We start from the raw sequence: 16,213 nt of genomic DNA on the forward strand, positions 1-16,213 counted from the left end.
TAAAAAGTAAATTGGTGATCAACTAAGAAGTAATCTCTGGAGCAGGAACTGGCAACCCACTCCAGTATTCTTGCCTGGAGAATTTCATGGACAGAGGAGCCTGACAGGCTACAGTCCATGGGTGGACATGACTGAGTGACTAACACACACACACATAAGAAGTAATATTTAAACTCTACTAACAAACTAAGTGAATATACCACATGAAAAGAAATTAAATAAAGCTAAATGACTTGGCCAATAATAATGATGTAATCATATGTTAGCCATCTGAATGTAAACCTTCAATCTTGATTTGAACAAAGTAAGAATATAATTGGGTGCAGGGACAATAAGGTGTGTGAGTATGTATAGATGTGTGTATGTGCATATATATGTATTGGTGTGTGTGTGTATGTGTGTATGTATGTATATGTATGTGTGTTTGGGGGATATGAGAGAGACCTAAGCCCCATTTTTATAATAGAAGGTTAATAGGCAATGTCTAAACTTGAAAATAAAAAGAAAACTTTTTCTTATAGGATGCTGTTTTGAAATAGTGAGATATAAACCAGAAGAAACAGCCAAGAGAGTACAAAGTGAGTCCATCTGGGGAGTGGGAACTAGGAAAAAAACAGTCATGGTAAGGGGACTGCTCTTTTATGATAAGCCTTATGTTACTGTTTGACTTGCTAAGCTGCTTCTGGGTTACTTTGATAAAAAATTAAAATTTAATTACAATTAGATGAGATTGTGGACTTACTGATAATGAATCATGGTCATACTCCTAAAAGATCTATCCAAATTGCTTCCAACTTTTCGAATGAAGAAAATAAAATAAGCCTTAGCAGTGAAGTAATATGTGACATATTCGGAGAGAGTGATGAACTAGGTCTTGAAAAAGAACAGCTAGGCAACTCTGTCGTGTTCTCCACCCACACAGGGACTAGCCAGTCATTACACATGTCCTGTTTTCCCAAGAAATATTGGCAGAGGAAACATTGATTTATCACTATTTTATGAGGAGATAGATTGGCAAAGGCTATGTAGCAAAGAGTATACAGAATATAGGTCTGAAACTGGAAAACTTCCAGCTGGATTTAAAGAGAATTGTTGTAGCTAAAGGGGATAGTTATTCATTCAATAAACACATAAGGAGTACCTAAGCATAAAGCACTGGGCTAGACTTTGGGTGGGGAGGTGTTTATAAAGATGGATGGGTTGCAAACTCAAGTCGCTTAACAACCTACTGAGGATGATTCAAACACATGGAAATTAAATAAGATGTCACAGTCAGTATATCAAGTCACTTTGGCAGGGTCTCAGGAGCAGCTTAGTTGGATATATTACACAGTGATGCGTTTTTACATTTTCAATATGTAGGTCTCAAGGCAAAGACAATGGGAACGAGTGAAGCTACATTCTGTGAAGTTGAACTGAACTGTTTGCGTGGAAGGAAAGAACGTCGACATCTAAAACATGGACGAGGAAGAGGAATCAACGGGAGAGAGAGAACTTTAAGACAGGAATAAGAACCCTGAGCCCTAAGGTTGATAAACCAGTGGTTACAACCCACAGAACCAGTTTTAGGAAGTAGGTGGATGGAGGGGCTGGACTGCCATGCCTGTATGTGTTGATATTTATTTCTACAAAGTATCACAATGCGCCACAGATAAGGTCCTGGCATGATGGACAGCTGGCGGGGTGGTCTCTCTATATGCTGAAATCTTTGTGTACTGACTTTTTGCTTAAAATAAACAGGCTGTATATGACCCAGCACTCCCACACTGGGAATACATACCAAGTAAACCAGAAATTAAAGAGGCAAAAGTACACCAGTGATCATCGCAGCACTGTTTACATCAGCCAGGACATGGGAGCGACCTAGATGTCCATCGGCAGATGAGGGGATAAGGAAGTTGTGGTACGGTTACACAATGGAATGTTACTCAGCTACAATAAAGAACACATTTGAGTCAGTTCTAATAAGGTGGATGAACCTGGAGCCTATTATACAGAGTGAAGTAAGTCAGAAAGAGAAACACCAATACAGTATACTAACACATATATATGGAATTTAGAAAGATGGTAATGATAATCCTTTTGAGAAATCTGTATGCAGGTCAGGAAGCAACAGTTAGAACTGGACATGGAACAACAGACTGGTTCCAAATAGGGAAAGGAATGCATCAAGATTGTATATTGTCACCCTGCTTATTTAACTCATATGCAGAGTACATCATGAGAAACGCTGGGCTGGAGGAAGCACAAGCTGGAATCAAGATTGCTGGGAGAAATATCAGTAACCTCAGATATGCAGATGACACCACCCTTATGGCAGAAAGTGAAGAAGAACTAAAAAGCCTCTTGATGAAAGTGAAAAAGGAGAGTGAAAAAGTTGACTTAAAACTCAACATTCAGAAAACTAAGATCATGGCGTCTGGTCCCATCACTTCATGGGAAATAGATGGGGAAACAGTGGAAACAGTGACAGACTTTAATTTTTTGTGCTCCAAAATCACTGCAGATGGAGATAGCAGCCATGAAATTAAAAGATGCTTGATCCTTTGAAGAAAAGTTATGACCAAACTAGACAGCATATTAAAAAGCAGAGACATTACTTTGCCGACAAATGTCCATCTAGTCAAGGCTATGATTTTTCCAGTGGTCATGTATGGATGTGAGAGTTGGACTATAAAGAAAGCTGAGCACCAAAGAACTGATGCTTTAGAACTATGGTATTGGAGAAGACTCTTGAGAGCCGCTTGGACTGCAAGATCCAACCAGTCCATCCTGAAGGAAATCAGTCCTGAATATTCACTGGAAGTACCGATGTTGAAGCTAAAACTCCATCAGGTGACTGAAACTTTGGCTACCTGATGCGAAGAACAGACTCATTTAAAAAGACCCTGATGCTGGGAAAGATTGAAGGTGGGAGGAGAAGGGGGCGACAGAGGATGAGGTGGTTGGATGGTATCACCGACTCAATGGACGTGAGTTTGAGTAAACTCCGGGAGTTGGTGATGGACAGGGAAGCCTGCCATGCTGCAGTCCATGGAGTCTCAAAGAGTCAGACATGACTGAGCGACTGAAATGAACTGAACTGAACTGAACTGAATGATGATCCTGTCTGCAAGGCAGCAAAAGAGAGACAGATGTAAAGAACAGACTTTTGGACTATGTGGGAGAAGGAAAGGGTGGGATGATATGAGAGAACAGCATTGAAACATGTATATTATTATATGTAGAATAGAAGGCCAGGGCAAGTTCAATGAATGAAGCAGGACACTCAAATCCCGTGCTCTGGGACAACCCAGAGGGATGGGGTGGGGAGGGAGTGGGAGGGGGGTTCAGGATGGGGGACACATGTGTACCCACGGCTGATTCATGCTAATGTATGGCAAAGACCAATACAATATTGTAAAAGTAATTATCCTCCAGTTTAAATAGGCTGTAAATGGGAGCTTGCCCACTTTGATATTACTTTCATATTGTTGTTGTCACAGATATTTTAGTCTGGATTTTGTTTAATATTTGAGTTGTATTTGGAAAAAAATTTTTTCACTGTTTTTTACTTAAGTAAAAAGATAAGTTAAATGTGGCTTTCGGCAAAGCAGAGAAGACTTAAAATTGTGGCTTTAAAATCACAACATCTGAAGATTAAAAATGGTAATCAAGATGAGAATCTTTAAAAGGGAAAAACAAATGTAACCACATTTGTGGGGCTGGGGAAGAAGTAGTGTTGGAAAGCCTTGAGAACTTGGGGAAACATTTGTTTGACCAAGAAGTATCTTGGTTTGGGAGCGAGAGAAAAAGCCAGGCTAACAGGGTGACTCAGAGAAGGGTCACAGAATGTGGCTCCAGGAAGGAAAGATTTGGTCAAAATACCAGGGCATTTCTAACGTAGATTAGAAAGTGGCACCTGACAACTACTTAGCTAAAGACTTTATTCAGCAACAATGATACAAGCAAGTACACAGCAACTTCAAGAAAGAAATGCAGCTAACTTAAAAAATCTAAATAGCACTCTTTCCTGGTGGCTCAGACGGTAAAGAATCTACCTGTAATGTGGGCAACCCAGATTTGATCCCTGAGTTGGGAAGATCCCCTGGAGAAGGCAGTGGCCACCCACTCTAGTGTTCTTGCCTGGAGAATCCCATGGACAGAGAAGGGAGCCTGGCAGGCTACAGGATCGCAGGGAGTCAGACACGACTGAGCGAATAACAGGTATACACCCACATCTCCTAAGGGAAACTGGAATTACAGAGCTTTTGAAAGTCACAGCCACAGAGGCCACCAGTTTACCCAAAGTCAGGAATGAATTAACAGAAACAATGAACTTGTCAATTGCTACAAACCAAGCAGTCATGATAGTAAGGAAAAAAAAGCGGCATTGGGGAAGGGCTTTGGTTATTGTTTTTGTTTCGTTTTTCTGTTGTAGCACTTCAGCTTTTCTCTGTGGTGTAGAGAATCTCAGAACAAAAATACGTGGTCATTGGAGTCAATATATAATTCGTACTATACTGATAGGGACTAAGTCACTTTGAAGGGTAGTGTAGGGTTACAGGTAAAGAATCCGCCTGGAATGCAGGAGATAAAAGAGACACAGATTCGATCCCTGGGTCAGGAAGATCCCCTGGAGGAAAGCGTGGCAACCCACTCCAGTGTTCTTGCCTGGAGAATCCCACAGACACAGGGGCCTGGCGAGCTATAGTCCATGGGGCCACGAAGAGTCAGACACAACTGAAGTGACTTAGCACGCATGCAGAGCATGCTGTTAACCTTATTTGAACCATCATTTTATGACATTTAAAGGCCTGATCGAGTAACAAAGTCCAGTTTCATGGGCTCCTCCAGTGGAGCAGCTGAGTGGGCCCCGGATGTGAGGTCAGGCTGGACCATCAGATTCAACTTTAATACCAGAGCCTCGGAAATCAGGCACATAGTTGGACTAGGATGCAAAAGCTCCAGGAAGAGCCCAGAGTGACCACTGATGATGGCCTGAGGGAAGGGAAATCATCTCTCAGTTTCTTGGTGTCCTTGTTTGGCTTCCAGGACTTTCTGCTTGCTTCTTCCTCCACCCCTTTCTCCCCCCATCTGATGCCCTGATCTGGGAGCTCCCATCCTCACTGTGGAACTGATGCACTAATGCAGGGTGCAGCTGCGTCTCCCAGCACCGCCGTTGCCCCGGGATGCACCTGGTTGCAGTTATTCAACAGTCTTCCTGGAAGAGGTCCCTAATGTTTCTCTCACTCCCCCAACTGTGAATTTGTCCAGGAAGCCAGGAAATGCCCTGTGGAACTTGAACTGAATGATCAGATGACGCAGGTCACACAGGTCAAGTGATGACTCATGCTTTGGAACTCATTTCATCCCAAAGGGAAAATCCATACTCTTGCCCTGAATGCTCTGAAATAAATTGCAAAGGTTTAGAAAGTCTAAAAATAAATGCTTCCCCAGTGCAGAGTTGTCGCAAGGAGCAAATCCCCAGATTGGTTTTAATTTCCTGTCTTGTAACGCTTTCTAAATTTGTGAAACCCTCTGCCATGTCTTCAAAAGCTGCCAACAAACCTTGCTTTGTGTTTAATGAAGAGATTGAGTCATAAAAGGTCAATTGATGTTTCCAGGGTCACACTTACATAAGGAAAGGGACTGGAATTTTTGCTCAGGCCTCTCTGTCTCTTTCCTCCTTCTTCAAGCCACCTTCCCCTGATTTCTATCTGCATTATCCTTGGTTCTCAGAATGACTAGACCCTTATAGCTCGTACCTCCCAATGTGGTTTCCAGTGTTCTGTGGTCTATGCTTTTTCTTTTGTTTGACTTTGGTTATCGCATCCTTCCCATGGCAGGAGGTGGGGGGGGGGGGTAGTCAAGAAGGACACAGCCTGAGGCCTTAACCGGAACCTAAGTTAGATGCAGTTGACAGGTGTGAGACATTACCTGGCCCAAATCTAAAAGAGGACGTAGACTAGGACAAGTGACTGTCTCTAATCACTTGAACTCTAGTCCCCTCAAGGGCAGGACCCACTGCTTTCTCTGCCACTAGACTTACTTGGTATACACCACAGTACCCGGCTCGGCGGGCTTCCCCGGTGGCTCAGTGGTCAAGAACCCACCTGCCAGTGCAGAAGATAGGTTCGATCCCTAAGTCAGGAAGATCCCCTGGAGGATGGCATGGCAACCCATTCCAGTATTCTTGCCTAGTGAATCCCATGGACAGAGGAGCCTGGCAAGCTAGCATCCACAGGGGAGCAAAGAGTCAGACAGAATTACTATTCTAATTGCTTTACCACTCTAAATACAAATACGGTAGAGTGACCTATATCTGAATGAGTTCTTTTCCAAGAGCATGTTCATAAGTCCAATTTGTTCATAAGTCCAATGAAGTTAGCCAAGGCATCCAACTAACACAATCAGCTTTATAGTACTGTACTGTAATAGGTTTATAATACTTTTCACTCAAATAATACATAAAAAGCAAACACAAAAAGTAAAGGAAATGTTTTTAATCTTACAATACAGTACCTTGAAAAGCACAGTACAACCGCTGGCATATAGGGGCTGGGACTGGGTGAACAGGCAAGAAGAGTTGCTGGCTGAAGGAGGGAGAAGAGGCGGAAGATGGTAGAGTCAGCGATAGGAGACGGCGGGCCAGCTGCAATGTCACTCACACCTGATCTTGATAGAATGCACGTCTGCATTTTTGAGAGTTCACAACTTGAAGCTTCGTATGCAGGGGACTTACTGTAAATTCTGTTATTGCTCTAATTTCAAATACACTTTGACTATTAAAAAATGGTTGTTCTGCTCAAGATGCTGGACTTTTTGAGGAGCTGTGTTTCAGAATGCGGGCCGCTGTCTCGTAGAAGTCACTGGGGTATGTTTCTCTGCCAGCAGACAGAACACGGGATGCTGAGTGCATCACACCACCAGCTACATACACAGCATTCGCAGGGTACCCGGAGTGAAAGCCCCCAAGGAAACTCTGTGTGCCTGGACTGGTTCACCAGATAGGGCTCTGGGAGAGACAATGCCCAGAGAAGGATAAAAGTTTCAATCAAACTGAAAACTCTGTCTTGAATATTGGCAATTATATTGCCTTTCATGTATTTTTAAATATGTATAATATATTTTTATATTTCCTTTTAAATGGCAATGGAAACTTTTCTTTTTCATGGTGCTACCAATAATTCTTTCAATAGGACAACGTGCAGATGGATCATTGATCCAGCTCACCTTTTCTGCTTCCAACTTTCATCGTTCAGAGCAGACGTGTGAGGCATTTGATGGTCAACAGGCTTTTCATTGCTTTTTAACGCTCCAGAGCTGTCAAATCACAGTCTGATTGAGGGCAAGTGCTGACCATGCCAACTGACTACAGGCTTCTGATCATCAGTGTACTGAATCTGTGATGGCCCTAAGCTGCCGTGCTTTCCAGCACCCCCCAGGTACCATCAGCAGCCCCTCAAGATAGTTCTGATACTCTGTTCTCTCCCCTGTAGGGGTCATTGCATTTCTTTTGCAGACATTTGATTTTGGAAAGGCTTGAGATTGCTGTATTAGTTCCTCACCCAAAGCTGCTTTTTTTTTTTCTTTCCTTGGCTTGTTGGTATCCCCACTTCAGTTTCCAAGAATGTTCTCACTTTCCATGTCTCTTTCTTTTCATATAAACTTTGCTCTTACAGGAGGCGGGACACTGCATGAGGAAAACTGGATTTTAAGTGCCAGCTTGCAGCTTGCCAGCCAGTGCACCTGGCCATGTCAGCTCACATCTCTGAGTCTTGATTTCCTTGTCTATAAAGATAAAAAATATGTTTATGAGAATACATTAGCTCCAGTTCAGTTCAGTTCAGTTGCTCAGTCATGTCCGACTCTTTGCGACCCTATGGACTGCAGCATGCCAGGCCTCCCTGTCCATCACCAACTCCCGGAGTTTACTTAAACTCATGTCCACTGAGTCAGTGATGCCATCCAGCCATCTCATCCTCAGTCATCCCCTTCTCCTCCTACCTTCAATCGTTCCCAGCATGAGGGTCTTTTCCAATGAGTCAGTTCTCCACACCAGGGGGCCAAAGTATTGGAGTTTCACCTCTAGCATCAGTCCTTCCAATGAATATTCAGGACTGATTTCCTTTAGGATGGACTTGTTGGGTCTCCTAGTAGTCCAAGGGACTCTCAAGAGTCTCCTACAACACCACAGTTCAAAAGCATCAATTCTTTGGTGCTCAGCTTTCTTTATAGTCCAACTCTCACATCTATACATGACCACTGGAAAAACCATAGCCTTGCCTAGAAGGACCTTTGTTCCAGTGATGTACTATTTGAGAATGTGTGTGTTTGTGTGTTAGTATCTTTGACATCTCATGGACTCTAGCCCTCCAGGCTCCTCTGTCCATAGAATTCTCCAGCCAAGAATACTGGAGTGAGTAAGCCATTCCCTTCTCCAGGGGATCTTCCCTATCAGGGATCAGATACAGGTCTCCTGCATTGCGGGCAGATTTGTTACCATCTGAGCCATCAGGGAAGCCCCACTATATAAAAATACCTTTAAAATTATAAAGTGACCTACAGATGGCATGAAACATAACTTCATAAGATCTTGTCCTCCATGAATTCTTATCAACAGCAGTCTCCATGAGTGTCGCCGGTGAGACCCTATTGGGCGTGTGAGGGAAGAGAAAATTCCTCTGCTTTTCTTGTTCCCTCTTTCACTCCAACTGCTTCAACTGTTCATCTTATCCTCTTCAACTGTATTCATTTTTGTGAGCTACCACAAATCTTTTGTCTATTGGGGGTGATAAGTTATTCAATAAATAAGTAATTAGTAATATAAATATAATTAGTTGATGATAGAAGGCACAATCCCTGCTTGTAAGTGGTATATATACAGTTGGCCAAAAAGTTTATTCAAGTTTTACCATAACATCATATGGAAAAATCCGAACAAACTTTTTGGCCAACCCAGTATATCGTAATGGAAAGACCTCTAAGGACATTAGAGATGTTTTTGAAGCCCTGGGTGAGTGGGAGAGATGGCAGGTGATAGGGGCAGGATGTGAGAGATCCCCAGGCATGGGGAAAGAGAGAAGAAAGGGCGGCAGGAAGACCTTCCTTGAGGAAGCTTTGAGGCCAAAGGAAAAGAGTGAACAGGGGCTTTGGGGCCAGGGAAGGCGATGAATAAAGTTGCAAACACAGGAATTGGGTAACATATTCAGGAGAAAATAAGGTAGCTTGGTCTGGCTGGAACTGAGGAAAAGAAAACTGAAGTACAAGAAAAGGAAGTGACTTCTTAAAAATTTTTATTTAATTTTAATTGAAGGATAATTCAGAGAAGGCAAAGGCACCCCACTCCAGTACTCTTGCCTGGAAAATCCCATGGATGGAGGAGCCTGGTAGGCTGTAGTCCATGGGGTTGTAGGACTACAACCTGGTAGGTTGTAGTCCATGGGAGTCGGACACGACTGAGCAACGTCACTTTCATTTTCCACTTTCACACATTGGAGAAGGAAATGGCAACCCACTTCAGTGTTCTTGCCTGGAGAATCCCAGGGACGGGGGAGCCTGGTGGGCTGCTGTCTATGGGGTCACACAGAGTCGGACACGACTGAAGCGACTTAGCAGCAGCAGCGGCAGAAGGATAATTGCTTTACAATATTGGTTTCATTTTGGCCGCATATCAACAGGAGTTAGTCATGGGTGTGCATATGCACGCTCCCTCTTCACTCTCCCTCCACCTCCCACCCCTCCTCACACCTCTAGGTTGTGACAGAGCCCTGCTTTGAGTTCCTTGGAGCCATACAGCAAATTCCCATTGGCTGCCTATTTTACATACTGTGTGTTAACACATATATATGGAACCAAGAAAGATGGTACTGACGAGCCTATTTGCAAGGCAGCGATGGAAATGCAGACACAGAGAACAGAGTTAAGGACACAGGCAGAGGGGAGGAAGGAGAGATGGTGAGATGAATGCAGAGAATGTCATGGAAGCTATACACCTCCGTATGTAAAAGGAAGGCACTTTTCAGAGTCTGAGCTTCTTGAAACAGACGTGTTGCTGGTCCCCGTGTCTGTGTAAAATCCGTGGGGCTCGGAGACAAGACACTCAGGTTGGAGTCAGTAAGTCTAGTTTCCTTTCTAGCTCCGCAAGTCATAAAGCATCCTTGAGCTTCAATTGCTTTTTTTTCCAGAAAAAGAGTTCTCACTCAACATCAGTGTTGCAACATATCAGAGGGCTGCACAAGTAATTGGTGGCTATGGTGATGGTTTAAGGCTTGTGGACACTTTTATTTCAGTAGAAATCGCTGGTTCCAATATTTTTGGGTGAAAGGAAAGGGATGACCCACAGATAGAAGAGAACAGATTTTGGTTGCCAGCAGGGAAGAGAGGCTGGGGAAGGATGCATTGGGAATTGGAGGTTATCAGATGCAAACTATTATATAAAGAATGGATAAACAACAAGGTCCTACTGTATAGCACAGGGAACTATATTCAATATCCTGTGATAAACCATAATGGAAAAGAATATGAAAAAGAATGTAATATATATGTATAACTGAGTCACTTTGTTGTACAGCAGAAATGAACACACATCGTAGATCAAACTATACTTTAATGAAATATTTTTTTAACATGGTGTTTGACATCATTTAAAGGGACCCTTTTATCATGTAAAGCATCTTATTGGTGATAAGATTAACCTTTTGCCAATTTAATAGTTGTGTGTACCACATTGAATTGTCTTTGAGAGAAACATGTTTGAAACTGCTTAGCATCCCTTACATAGTAAAGTTTCCACCAGAGCTGACTGTTCAGTTATTCCTGATTTTCTATCCCACTGTTGGGGTCCCCTTGTGGCTGTGGGTAAGTCCACAGCCCCAGCTCACCCAAGCCCAGCCATCTTCTGTGTCTCTTACCAATGGAAGACGATACACAATGCACATTTTACACAAGAAGGAAAATGAGACTTTTCAAGTTCACCAGACAAAATCCAGGTGCAAGCATTGTGAAGTGAGGAAAAGAGAAAAACAAACACCAAGAGCTTTGACAATTCCTCTTGATTTCATAGTAGTCAACTACCAAAGACAACTACTCTACTAAAGTAGAGTGAGTTCTTTGGTTTTTCCCCCCAGAGTAATTGAGTTATTTTTGAGATATGCATATGTACATTTAAGGTGTACAGTGTGGTGAGCTGATACACATGTTTATTGTGAAATGATCACTAAAACAATGTTAACACCTTCATTCCTTCACGTACTTATCATTGTGTGTGTGTGTGTGTGCTGATGACATTTAAGATCTATTCTCTTAACAGGTTTAAAGTATGTAATACAGCTAATTTTAGTCATCATGCTGCCCATTAAGCCCCTAGAATTTATTCATCTCTAGCTAGAAGATGTACATTGCCTCATTTCCCCCACCCCTACCCCAAAGACCTTGGCAACTCCTATCCTACTGCCTATTCCTCTGAGTTCAACTTTTTTTTTTATTATAGATATTTTATTTTGGAGAAATTTACAAGAAAGTTAGGAAGAGCACAGACTTCCTTATATCCTTCACCCAGATTCCCCCAAGTTTAATATCTTTTGTAAGCAAGATATATATATCAAAAGCAAGAAATCAACATTGGTGCAGTGCTATTTATTGAACTACAAACTACTTAGACTGCACTAATTTTTCCACTAATGTCCTTTTAAACTAATGAACTCAATCCAGAATACATATTGCACTTACCACACATGCACACACCACACGCATGTGTGTACACGCACACACACACACGTGTTTACTGTATCTCTCCATTTCTTTCAAAGAAACCCAAATCCAAAACCTTTCTCTCTCTTCATCTACATATCCCTCTATTTCTCTACTTGTATTTACTTTATTTTTTATTTGCTGTTGGAGTATAGTTGATTAACAATGTTGTGTTAGCTTCAGGTGGGCAGCAAAGTGATTCAGTTATACATACACACGTGTCCATTCTTTTTCAAATTCTTTTCCCGTATAAGTCATCACATAATATAAGCAGAGTTCCCTGTGCTATACAGAACGTCCTTGTTGCTAATCTGTTTTAAATACAATAGTGCCTACATGTCAGTCCCAAACCACCAATTTGTCCTTCCCATGTTCAGCTTTTTTAGCCTTCACCTACACGTGAGATCATGCAGTACTTGTCTTTTTCTGTCTGACTTATTTCACTTAGCACAACACCCTTTAAGCCCAACCAGGTTGTGGCAGGAGCGAGCTTCTTGAAGGTAGGATGCTTCACGCAGTGCACTAGGTCACGTGGTCTCAGCAGGAACCAAAAGGGACAAACTCTCAAAGAATGGCATCGTTTTCCTCTAGCAGATTCAGGGAGGAGTTGGTCTGTCTTGTGACTGGAGCAATGCTGAGTCATTGAGAGGTTGACCCACGTGCAGCCATGAGCCAGCCCAGGTCTTCAGAGAATGAAGACAACTGTACAAACTTCAGAGAAAAGAACTTATATATTAGGGTTGGCAGCCAACCTGACAGACCTAGGACTACTATTAAACAGAAAGACCTTCTGCCTGCTGACTGTTTGGGAGACTTGAACCCAGCAACATGAGTGTTTACACCCAAGAAGCTATTGGTCACCATGGATGGTCAAACAAGACTCCTTTAAATTGATGTTTCTTTGTTTCTTTCTCTGTCTGCGCCTCTTGTGAGATTATACAGTTATATGCATGTGCTAAGCAGACAGTTGATACTATTTAGCTCTGATTTCATTTGGCCTCTTAAAGAACAGCCTATATACTAATAGGATGATTTTAGTGCATATCGACTTTGCTGTGTGTCATGTCAAAACATCAGAAGCCGTGGAAGACACCAGAATGAGCACACATGGCCTGGTAGGATCCCAACAGGATGTCTTTCATTAGGGACCAGAAAATGAGAGCCACGAAGCCAGCCAAAGAAGTTCAGTTTGACCCTTGCTTTTGGAAGTGTGAAGTCCTAGCCTGAGATTCCCTAACTCTTCATTCTTCTCTCTCTGGGGCCAGATTTGACTTGATCCATACCTTCCCTCCTGTTGGGTCTTTGCTGGCAATTAGTCAGTTAGGTTTCTGGCCAGTTCTGCCCCTACATTGGTACCCCCTCTCCCCCAGCATCTGGTTTCCCTGTCTGGTCGCTTGGGGGCTAGTCTGCCTGGCTTTGATCCTGACCCATTTCTTATTGGTCTTCCCTGGGGGCTCAGTGGTAAAGAATCCACCTGGCAATGCAGGAGACTTGGGTTTGATCCCTGGGTCAGGAAGATCCCTGGAGAAGGAAATGGCTACCCACTCTAGTATTCTTGCCTGGAGAATTCCATGAACAGAGGAGACTTTACAGTCCTTCCACAGGATTGTAAAGAGTTGGACACGACTTAGTGACTAAACAACAACAATATCTCTTATCAGCCAAATGACCTTGGGCCAGTCAACCTCTTTAAGGCTCTGTTTTTCTTCATCTGTCGAGTGGAGAGACTAATAACTCCATCAGTGTTGTTGTAAGGGGTGAGCGAGTTACTACATCTGCAATGATTGGGCCCAATGACACCAACCGTTACTCAAATAAAGCGTTACAGTTATTGGGCAGTCAGCATCCGCCTTTCTCTAGAACAGCCTATGACTGCAAGATAGATGTCTGCTCCAGCCATGTTTCAACCAGCGCCCTGACTTTTTTTGTAATGATAGCAATACATTTTATTTAATTGAGTATATCCAAAATATTATCCGTTTAACATGATACTTTTATTGTGGTAAAATACGTATCACACAAAATTTACCATTTTCACCACTAAGTATACAGCTCAGTGGCGTTAAGTATAATTCACACTGGTGACAGCCGCCAGCATCATCCATTCACAGAGCTTTATTCCTCTTCTCCTCAAAATGTGGAATGCTTCACAAGTTTGACTGTCACCCTTGAGAAGAGTCCATGATAATTTTCTCCATATCATTTTCAATTATTGCCCACTACCCAAAACAGCACAGCACGTGGGGCTTTGTGGATGGCCTGAAAGTGACCAATGTGTGTGAACGTACCTGCCAGAGTAACTACATTTAAACATAATGCAATTCTTTTACGACAACACACCTCTCCAGAAACACTGCACTGTGAATCCTGCGGCCACCCATTTTAGAGACAACTAGAGCCTGAATATTTCAAATGTGTTTGTCACCAAGTAGCTGGAGACACTGGTTAATAAATTCTTCCCAAACGAAATAGCGCCCTTTCCAGACTCACGGATAGACCTAGAGATTATCGTACTAAGTCAAGTAAGTCAGAGAAAGACAAATACCAAGTGACATCACTTATATGTGGAATATAAAACAGTGATACAAATGAACTTACTTACAAAACAGAAATAGACTCACAGACATAGAAAATAAACTTATGGTTACCAAATGGGAAAGGGGGAGGAATAAATTAGGAGTTTGGGATTCACATATATATACTACTATATATAAACTAGATAACTAACAAGGCTCTCCTTATAGCACAGGGAACTCTACTCAGCACTTTGTAATAAAACCTAAAAGGGAAAAGAATCTGAAAAAGATGATCTGTATCTATGTGTGTGCATGCTCAGTCATTTCAGGCATGTTGACTCTTTTCAACCCCATGGACTGCAGCCCTCCAGGCTCCTCTGTCCATGGGATTCTCCAGGCAAGAATACTGGAGTGAGTTGCCACGCCTTCCTCCAAGGGATCTTCCTGATACAAGGATCAAATCCATGTCTCTTATGTCTCCTGTATTGGCAGGCGCCTTCTTTACCACTTCTCCACCTGGGAAGCCTATCTATATCTATGTCTATATCGATATCTATATTTATATCTGTGTCTATATCTGTACCTATATCTGTCTGAATCAGTATACTGTGATTCACCTGAAACTAACATGACATTTTAAATCAACTATACTCAGATACATAAATAAATAAATTCTTTCTCAAACAAGCATATCCTTTCCATAGATTTTAGACATGTGTCTTTTGTAGAGGACATTTTAACTCTGTAGTGTAAATATGGTTGTTCAGCTTCAGGTCAGATTTTTTAAAAGTTTATTTAGATGAAGTGCAGAAACCCTTGGTTTTGTTTCTTTCTATGCCACATGACTATTGGGAGCTCATCTCAGGGTAGAAAAGGATGCAGACATCCTTTGGATGCAGACAGGATTTGGGGATTAAATACCACCCAGGGTATCCCTGCCTCTCTTGATGCTGAGTTTGGCCATGTGACTTGCTGTAGCTGAAAGGAATGCAAGCAGAAATGACCTTGCTCCAGTCAACTCTGAAAGTCTGTGTGAAGCTGGCGTTGTCAGAAAATGATGAAACCCTCACTGGCCTGGGTCCTTTGGCACTTCTGAAGATCAAAGACCCCTTCTACTCAGTGGTAACTGCAGCATAAGCAGAAATACACTTTAATGGTTTTAAACCCTTGCAATTTGGGGGTTATTCATTACAGCAGCACAATCAACCCTATCCTGACTAGTACTCACTTTAAGTAAGAAATATGAAAAATTCACTTAATCACTGAAGGTTTTCTTCCCTTCCTCCTGTATCTCCAAATTCTCCCCTAGCCATCACCAGAAACAACTGGGGGAAAAAAAAAAAAAAAACATTTGGAGCATAATTCTAATATTACTAGTTCTTTTTATTTGTTTCCCAGCTCAGATTCTATGAGGTAATGAGCCTTTTAAAGTGACTATTTTAGTGATCCTCCAAGGTAGTATAGTTACTGGTGGGGATTAGTGTATGGGAGCATCTGTCTTTCAACAGTCTTCATGACATTCCCTGTCATTCTCACTTGACAGATATATTTTAGGGCTGAAAAGTGATTTTCTTTTCTTTTTTTCAAGTTAGAGAAGATGCATTCCTAAGTGAGTCAATTCTGATTTGAAAGTACAGGTTAGACACCTTCCAAAGGTGAAGATGTGAGCACAAGGAGGTCTTGGGCATTCTATCCATTCAGAAGAGAGGAAAGGAGACTCATTTGAGACCCAGGGAGCCTCTCCCCAGAATATGCACACACACAAAATGTGCATTCAAATTCAAAAGACTCACGGTACTCCTGAACTCAGCTGGCACATTTCTACTTGCCCGAGAAAGATATCCTGTGGCATAACTGCATCATGTAATGAAAATCACACCCAATTAGAAAACCTGAGCCCAGGCTCTAGCACCATCCCTCACTAGCCATGAGATCAGAGCCCCACGTTCTTTTAGAGAGGAGAA

The 16,213-nt window shown here is 42.3% G+C and overlaps 1 pseudogene; it reads right to left on the minus strand.

Annotated features, from left to right (window-relative positions):
* Positions 1-4,788: 4,788 nt before the first annotated feature.
* LOC139035902 (protein TALPID3-like) overlaps positions 4,789-16,213 on the minus strand; it is a 67,900-nt pseudogene continuing 56,475 nt past the window's right edge.

Source organism: Odocoileus virginianus, chromosome 7, assembly GCF_023699985.2.
Source record: "Odocoileus virginianus isolate 20LAN1187 ecotype Illinois chromosome 7, Ovbor_1.2, whole genome shotgun sequence".
Taxonomy (NCBI): Eukaryota; Metazoa; Chordata; class Mammalia; order Artiodactyla; family Cervidae; genus Odocoileus; species Odocoileus virginianus.